This window comes from Myotis lucifugus, unplaced genomic scaffold (assembly GCF_000147115.1).
Source record: "Myotis lucifugus unplaced genomic scaffold, Myoluc2.0 scaffold_65, whole genome shotgun sequence".
NCBI lineage: Eukaryota > Metazoa > Chordata > Mammalia > Chiroptera > Vespertilionidae > Myotis > Myotis lucifugus.
Window position 1 is genome coordinate 4,686,190 of NW_005871113.1, and position 8,227 is coordinate 4,694,416.

The 8,227-nt window shown below is 41.4% G+C and overlaps 1 pseudogene; it reads left to right on the plus strand.

Moving 5' to 3' along the window:
• Positions 1 to 275: 275 nt before the first annotated feature.
• Positions 276 to 1,191, plus strand: LOC102418760 (annotated as a pseudogene).
• The last annotated feature ends 7,036 nt before the right edge of the window (positions 1,192 to 8,227 follow it).

The window sequence follows — 8,227 nt, forward strand, 5'->3', positions numbered from 1 at the left end:
ACCCAAATCTAATCACTAGAAAACATTCACTAAACTTACAATAAGGGATATTCTATAAAATATTGGATTTGTGTTCTTTAAAAAGTGACATTTTAAACAGCTCTCCGGGAGATTCTCATATACATTAAAGCCTGAAATTAAAAAGAACCCGAGATGATTCTTATGATTAGGTATGTTTAAGAAACATGGAGGGTGGTTTCCTCCTGCGGGGTGAAACCCTCCACATAGAACTCAACTCCAGTGTCTTTTCTGCGGACCTCTGAAGTTCAGAAAACATGTCTTGAAGATATGACTCCAGGACCACCCTATTTTCTCCAGAAGGTCGCTGTACCAAGTTGAATATGCCAAGGAGGCAATCGCACATGCAGGCACCTGTTCGGGAATTTTAGCCGTTGATGGTGTTTTGCTTGCAGCAGAGCGAAGTAACATCCACAAGCTTCTTGATGAAGTCTCTCTCCCCACCTCACCCCCCCACCCCCCGGAGCAATTTATAAACTCAATGAGGACGTGGCTTGCAGAGTGGCAAGCATAACTTCTGATGCTAATGTTCTGACTAATGAACTGAGGCTCATTGCTCAAAGGAATTTATATTACAGTATCAGGAGCCAGTTGCTTGTGGGCGGTTGGTTACAGCACTGTGTGATATCTAACAAGCTTATACACAGTTTGGAGAAAAACATCCCTTTGGTGTTTCACTGCTGTACATTGGCTGGGATAAGCGTTATGGCTTTCAGCTCTATCAAAGCAACCCTAGCAGAAATTACGGGGGATGGAAAGCCACATGCATTGGAAATAATAGCGCTGCAGCTGTGTCAATGTTTAAACAAGACTACAAAGGAGGAGAAATGACTCTGAAGTCGGTACTTGCTTCAGTTATCAAAGTCCTCAGTAAGGCCATGGATGTTACCAACCCCTCTGCCGAAAAAGTGGAAATTGGCCCACTAACAAGAGAGAATGGAAAGACGTTCGTCAGCGTTCTCAAACAGAAGGAAGTGGAACTGTTGGGCAAAAAAACATGAGGAAGAAGAAGCTAAGGCCGAGCGTGAGAAGAAAGAAAAAGAACAAAGAGAAAAGGATAGAATAGAAGACAAAATTGGGGATTGTAGAAGTCTTTTGGGGCACTATTTCAGTGTGAAAGCTATCCTCTTCCACACCGAGAAAGCATTGGCCTTTTTAAAACCTGGATGGTGAGAAAGTAAGATGGTACCATCTGATCAGGACCTCGATATTTCTGTCCAGTTGAATGATGATTGCTCTTCATGGACCTTTTCATTCTTTCCCCCACCCCCCTTTTTGGGAATAAAACTAGGAAAGAATGGAAACGGTGAAGGAAAAAAAAAGAAACATTGAAATAGAGAAACCGTGAAATTTTTGGAAGAATGTCATTCAGTTCAACAGAGAGTTACGTAACTTTATCAAACTTTCATATAAGAACTTAAACTATATAATTAGTATAACTTGAATGGCTCTAGACTTTGAAAATCCCCTACTCTAAGAGGCAGTATTTTAGCGTCACTCTTTTGCCCATAGCTTTGTTTGCTTCATAGTACTTAAAACAGGAGTTTGTGTCTAGAAGACTATACAATAGGGAACCAAGGGGTGAGGTGTTTTTAATGACAGTTCCCAATTTACAATCAGGTTATATTTTAAGAGAATGTTTGTAAGTTTGCATTTACTTATAGAAATAATGTTCTGGGTGAGAAGGAGTAGAGAGGAGAGTTTGCCAGCCTTTGGAGTGACAAAGAATGGAGCACTCACTCCAGGGCCTGCCTGTGGCTGTGCTGGGGAGGAGGAGCTGGTCCAAGACACACACCCCCCTCCCCAGCCCTACTCTGGGTTTTTCAAGACTGTGTAGTTGCCAGCAGCTGATTCCAAATAATTTAGACCTCCACTGCAGTTTATGCTTTGAAGCCAAAGTTTAAGAGAAACAAAGAATTTGAGAGCATATTTTATTAAATGTTTCTTGAAGACATTTCAAGAGAAAACCACTTGTAAAGAAATTCTTTCTTTACCCTTCATACTTCTTTCAACTAATAAGTGCCTGTCTATCTCACAGGGTTACTGTTAGCATGCAGCATCCAATAATATGTGTGTGTGTGTGTGTGTGTGTGTGTGTGTGTGTGTGAGAGAGAGAGAGAGAGAGAGAGAGAGAGAGAGCGCTTTGTTGACTGCAAGGTGCAGAGGAAATGCAAGGTGGCATGATTTTTATTACAACAGAGTCAGTCCCCAATATGACAAATTAATCTTAAGGACACAGTTGGAATAGGAGCAGAGTGAAAAATTTCTGCTCAAACCTCATGTGATTTAAGCTGATGAAAGACACAGAAAGAGCCAAGCTGCCCCGAAAAGGCTTGGATAAGAGGGAGAAATTTAACCCGGGTAAGCACAAGTAATATGCTGTAGAGCAGTAGTTCTCAACCTTCCTAATGCCATGACCCTTTAATACAGTTCCTCATGTTGTGGTGACCCCCAACCATAAAATTATTTTTCTTGCTACTTCATAACTGTAATTTTGCTACTGTTATAAATCGTTATGTAAATATCTGATATGCAGGATGTATTTTCATTGTTACAAATTGAGCATAATTAAAGCATAGTGATTAATCACAAAAACAATATGTAGTTATATATGTGTTTTCCGATGGTCTTAGGCGACCCCTGTGAAAGGGTCGTTCGACCCCCAAAGGGGTCACAACCCACAGGTTGAGAACCGCTGCTTTAGAGGAAACATTAAACACACTATCAGCCCTGAATGGCTTGTTAACTCTGGTTTATCAGGTGATCAGGGAGCAGGTGTAGCACAGAAAAGGTGTGGTGGGTAGAGAAGCTGGACCACTGTAAGCTGGCTGAGGGACTGCATGGGGACCACATAGGGCCACTAACCACTGACAGGACTGAGGAGTTTCCTGGGATGTGGAACTTGAATGCCAAAATGATGAAAGTCTTGGGCAAACCAGGAGGAGTTGTTCACACTGTAAGACCACAACGGCTCTATTTCTGACACAATCTATGATGAACAAGCCACATAACTTCTCCACACCCATTTCCATTGTTCATAAGTGGAATTACCCTGTGTTCCATTCCTAAGGGGGAATTCTTCTCCCTCATCAAACATCACTAAATTCCATACCTCAACACCAGAGCAAAGATACTCTGGTGGTGTTGTTTTAAAATATATTTTTATTGATTTTAGAGAAGAAGGGAGAGAGAGATAGAAACCTCAATGATGAGAGAGAATCATTAATTGGCTGCCTCCTGCACGCCCCCACGCTGGGATTCAGCCCATAACCTGGGCATGTGCCCTGACCGCAAATCGAACCATGTCCTCCCGATTCATAGGTCGACACTCAACCACTGAGCGATGCCAACTGGGCATCCTGTGTTTTTTTGTTTGTTTGTTTTTAATTTGAGGGAAAACCCAGAAATATAGGACACTTATGAGATATAAGGTTCCGGAATAAGTTAGGAGCTTGTTGTCAGTCAATGGCAGGACCTGGAGGTGTGAAAGAAAGCTGAAGTCATGAGATTCAATGGGGTCTCCTGTGGTTGGAGGTGAGGGCAGAGGAAAGGGAGAAGAAGCTAGTTCAAAGCAGCTCATCCGGATACTATTTCCAGAAAGAAGTCCATGCTGGGAAAATCTATGGACAGAATCCAAGGAAATTGCCAAGTTGGAATTCAAGTAAGTGTGAGGAGAGCAGTTTTGTCCAGAAACTAAGGGAAACGCGGGACCTTAAAAAGACGTAGCTTTTCCAAGGGGCTAAAGAGGCTGAAGAAAGTGGAGTTGACTTTGAACTGGAGGCTGAGCTTGGAAGGACAGAGAAATGGAAAGGATGAAGCTACTGAAGGACCAGCAGGTAAAGAGGTGAGATGGAGGAGACGGAACTTGTTTGCATTCTGGGTGGAGTGCCATGAAACTGTGCACCTGGAACTTCTCAAATCTCTTCAGTTTGTATGCTGAGATCTCCTTGAAGTGCAGGTTCCTAATTGGGCAATTAATTATGGCTAACCACTGCACAAGCAGGCAGAAGGAATCTGTGAAAGAGAAGAATGAAGTCTCACCTTAATTTGAGGCAGTATGGTGCTCTCTATAAATGCAGTCGTTACTCAGAGAAGGGACTCAGAGTCTCGGATAAGCAGACAGGCTTCCCCTGGCTGTTGAAAGATGGTCCAAAAGAAAGAAGGATGGCATGCCAGGTAAGGGAGACAGCCAAAATGAAGATATGGGATATGCTTATTTAAAAAAAAGTAGAGGAGGCTGGTTGAGAAGTCAATGAGAATTGAAGTAGAATTTGACAATGTTTCCCAACCTTTAACTTCATGGCACTTATTGAAAATGGTAATTATAGTGTGGGGTGAATGGAGGCAACCTAAAAGCATCAGGCTCTGCCATGTGAACTTAATTGAGACACGTCAGTGTATATGACCCATTGATTGATAAGCTCTAGAACAGCGGTTCTCAACCTGTGGGTCGCGACCCCTTTGGGGGGTTGAACGACCCCTTCACAGGGGTCGCCTAAGACCATCGGAAAACACATATATAACTACATATTGTTTTTGTGATTAATCACTATGCTTTAATTATGTTCAATTTGTAACAATGAAAATACATCCTGCATATCAGATATTTACATTACGATTCATAACAGTAGCAAAATTACAGTTATGAAGTAGCAACGAAAATAATTTTATGGTTGGGGGTCACCACAACATGAACTGTATTAAAGGGTCGTGGCATTAGGAAGGTTGAGAACCACTGCTCTAGAATAACAAGTGAGGAATCCGGTATTGAAGTCCCTGACTGAAGTAAATCAAATAGAGACATTTAGACTTGATTTGCTAGGACATGGAAAACCAATGTCAAAACTTGAACAGAAAAAAACTCAAAATGTTCAAAATGGTACTTTAAAGGAAAATACTATGACCACATCATCTGGGATGGATTAAAAAGTTAGGTGATAACTTGAGAATGGAGGAAGGAAAATATTTTAATAATAAAAGGTGGAATAGTATTTTGTGCAATTAGTGATTCTGTTGAGGTATTTCTGATCACTGAATATTACTGAAATAATCATTTTTAAAAGATTGGAATACATTTTAAGAATTTTTTAAAATGTATTTTTACTGAGTTCAGAGAAAAAGAAAGAGGGAGAGAGATAGAAACACCAATGATGAGAGAGATAGAAACATCAATGATGAGAGAGAATCACTGATCGGCTGTTTCCTGCACACCCCACACTGGAGATAGAGCCCACAACCTGGGCATGTTCCCTGACTGGGAATTGAAATTGAATCCTGGTTGATGTTCAACCACTGAGCCACACTGGCCAGGATGAAATACATTTAAAATAAAAAGTATAAGCAACATTTTCTTCTGGGTATGGTTTGGATGATGATGATTATGATGATAATGATGTCACCATTCGAAGTATTCTATTGTCAACTAAAAAAAAAATAAAAAGAAAATCATTTAGTCTGAGTAAGTGAAACATTGAATTTAAAACTCTTTCCTACCACATAGAAGGCACTAAGCTGGACACTAGGAAAACAATAATGAAAAAGATAGGTGATGCGGAACCCCTAATCTTAGCAGACAACCTGAAATATAAAACATCCAGGCTTGTTCCAATGTAGTAAGCACTGTGACAGAAGCATACATACGGAGGAAGACACAAAGAATTCTAAAGTGGGGTTAGGAGTGGGGTGTGTGGCTTTTTTGATATCTTACCTGGATGAGGGATGAATACGATCAAATACAGAAGGGAAAAGCATGGACAAATAAAGCGTGAGCTTATGGGTGTGAAGTTGCGCCACTGCATCCTTTCAAGAAGTGAGTACATTAGTGTGACTAGCGTAATAGCTGAGCAGGGAGGTGCAGGGACACCGGAGGGGCCAGGGGGAGTGATAGGAGGTGAGAATGGAAAGGAGTAGCTCCTATCTCTCTGAGTGGAGCATAGCTTCTCTACCAGTCTCTCCTAGAGAGGCAGTGTGTGTGGTCAGCATGGGCTCTGGAGCCTCAGAACTGGGAACCAAGTGCCCGCCCTGCCACTTGCTAGCTTAGTAACCTAAGGCAGAGTGTTTAATCTCCCCATCTGTAAAATATGGGTAACAATAGGGTCCCTGTCAGGTCTTTGTGATGATTGAATGAGTTAATGCATGAAAAGCACTGAGAAGAGGGCCTAGAAGTTGAAAGTCGGCTATTATTATTAACATAGTCAGGAACAACGTGATTGTTTTAGTTCTTGTGTTAGGAAAATGCAGTTTGAAATGTGAATTTTTCTTATCCATAGGTGTATGTACTACATGACTTCACAAGGTCTGTGAGTGGAGAAACTTGCTGAGATAGCTTCTAAAATATTTTAGAAGAATACTCACCCACTATAGTGCCTGAGAATTTACCACTAGGAGGTTCTTTATAAAATGTTCATACTCTAGGAAGAGGGAACATGGTTTTTTAGCTATAAGCACCTCAGCATGAATTAATTTACCACAGTAGGCAGGAAGGACTGGGCTGAGCCAAGGAAATGCAATGTTGGACAGGTGAGAGAGAGAAGGTTCCAGCTTAGAATGTTGTCTATTGGGAGAGTGGAGTCTTCCCTTTGGGAACTAGGGATCATTTTGGAAAGGGGAAATTAGTTGAAGAGGAGAGCGGCCCAGAGGAGAAGAGAGAATTGTTTATTTAATATTGCTTAGGGCCAACCTTGTTCATGAAAACTTGCTGAAATGGTTTAAATAAAACTGCAGTCTGTCCTGGCCATTGTAGCTTAGTGGTAGAGCATCGGCCCGTGCACCCACAGTCTAGGTTTCGATTCCGGTCAAGGGCACATGCCTAGGTTGTGGGTTTAGGTTGTGGGTTTGATCTCAGGGCATGTGTGGGAGACAACCAATCGATGTGTCTCTCTCACATCGGTGTTTATCTTTCTTTTCCTCCCTCCCTCCCTCCCTCCCTCCATTCCACCCTCTCAAAATATCAATGGGAAAAATATCCTCCGGTGAGGATTAACAACAACCACAACAAATTAAATAAAACTGCAGTCAAGCCATAATTGTTTGACCCAATTTGCCTAAAAAATATTAAGGTTATAAGCCCTAATACATTTTATGTAAAATGTTTACTGATACTAACATAGAAGAAAAAATATTTTGATATATAATATGTTTACATATATATTTCCCTTTTTGTTTGAAGTTAAAGCTGACAATGGAATTCATGACTCTCTTGGGGTGCTAATTTCTAGGCGGCAACTGTTTATATGATGTGGGGTGCCTGTGCCAAATCATTGCGCATTTACAGCCCTGCTGATGGGGTTTCCCCCTAGAGAGGACATAGTTCATTGGAGCTTTAGTGCAGACACCAGCACAGGCAGGTAAAATGTTTTTATAATTGCCACTAGGAAGAAGAGAGGGCCCAAGGGTTCTTTTTCTGCCCAAGAGAGCTCCTCCCTTGTTAGAACTTAATTTGTTGTGTGTATGTGGACCAGATGGGTGGACTTAAACTTTCTAAGGTGTTGTGGTTAGCTTGTTTTAAAATGTCTGGAGACTCCAGGAAATGTGAGAAGCCACATTTCTTTTTCAAAGGACCATCCTTTTGTGGTTCAAATGTGGGCTTTTGAAACTGAAACTATAACGCCCGTGGCTATAGGGTGGGGGTCTGTTTTCCTTTTCCTCCTATTGGGGTGTATATGAATTTCTTGACTTAATTAATGTTGGTGTTTTGGTAAACATGGCTCTAAGGTATCGAGAGAGGGGGCTAGAAGCTACTTAGTCATTGAGGGAAGTCCTAGCCTTCTACATATTGTCTGCCCTGAAGAACTGGCCTCCCCAGTCTTCCTGCTACAGTCCTTCAGAGCATTCATATATCTGCCTGCCTGTAGTGTTGTAGAAGTAAGCTGTAGAAAAAAATCTCAGGAGGCTGCTTACGTGTGTGTGTGTGTGTGTGTGTGTGTGTGTGTGTGTGTGTGGTGTGAAAAAGAACAAAATATTGATCTAAAATGAACTCTGAAACTGAAGAAATATAAATTGTTCCCTGAAGAAGTTAGCCCAAATGCAGTTTCTTTTCCATTGTAGGTACTGAATTATCTTGAAACCGAATGTGCCCCAGTGGTAAAGGAAGTTAAAAAGATAAGCCCCCTCATTCTCCCTGGAGAAAGAAAAAAACACATATCTACATTTGGAACACAACGTATTGCTCTTTTTTTGCTTAGCTTTAAGAAAAGTCTAATGAGGTTGG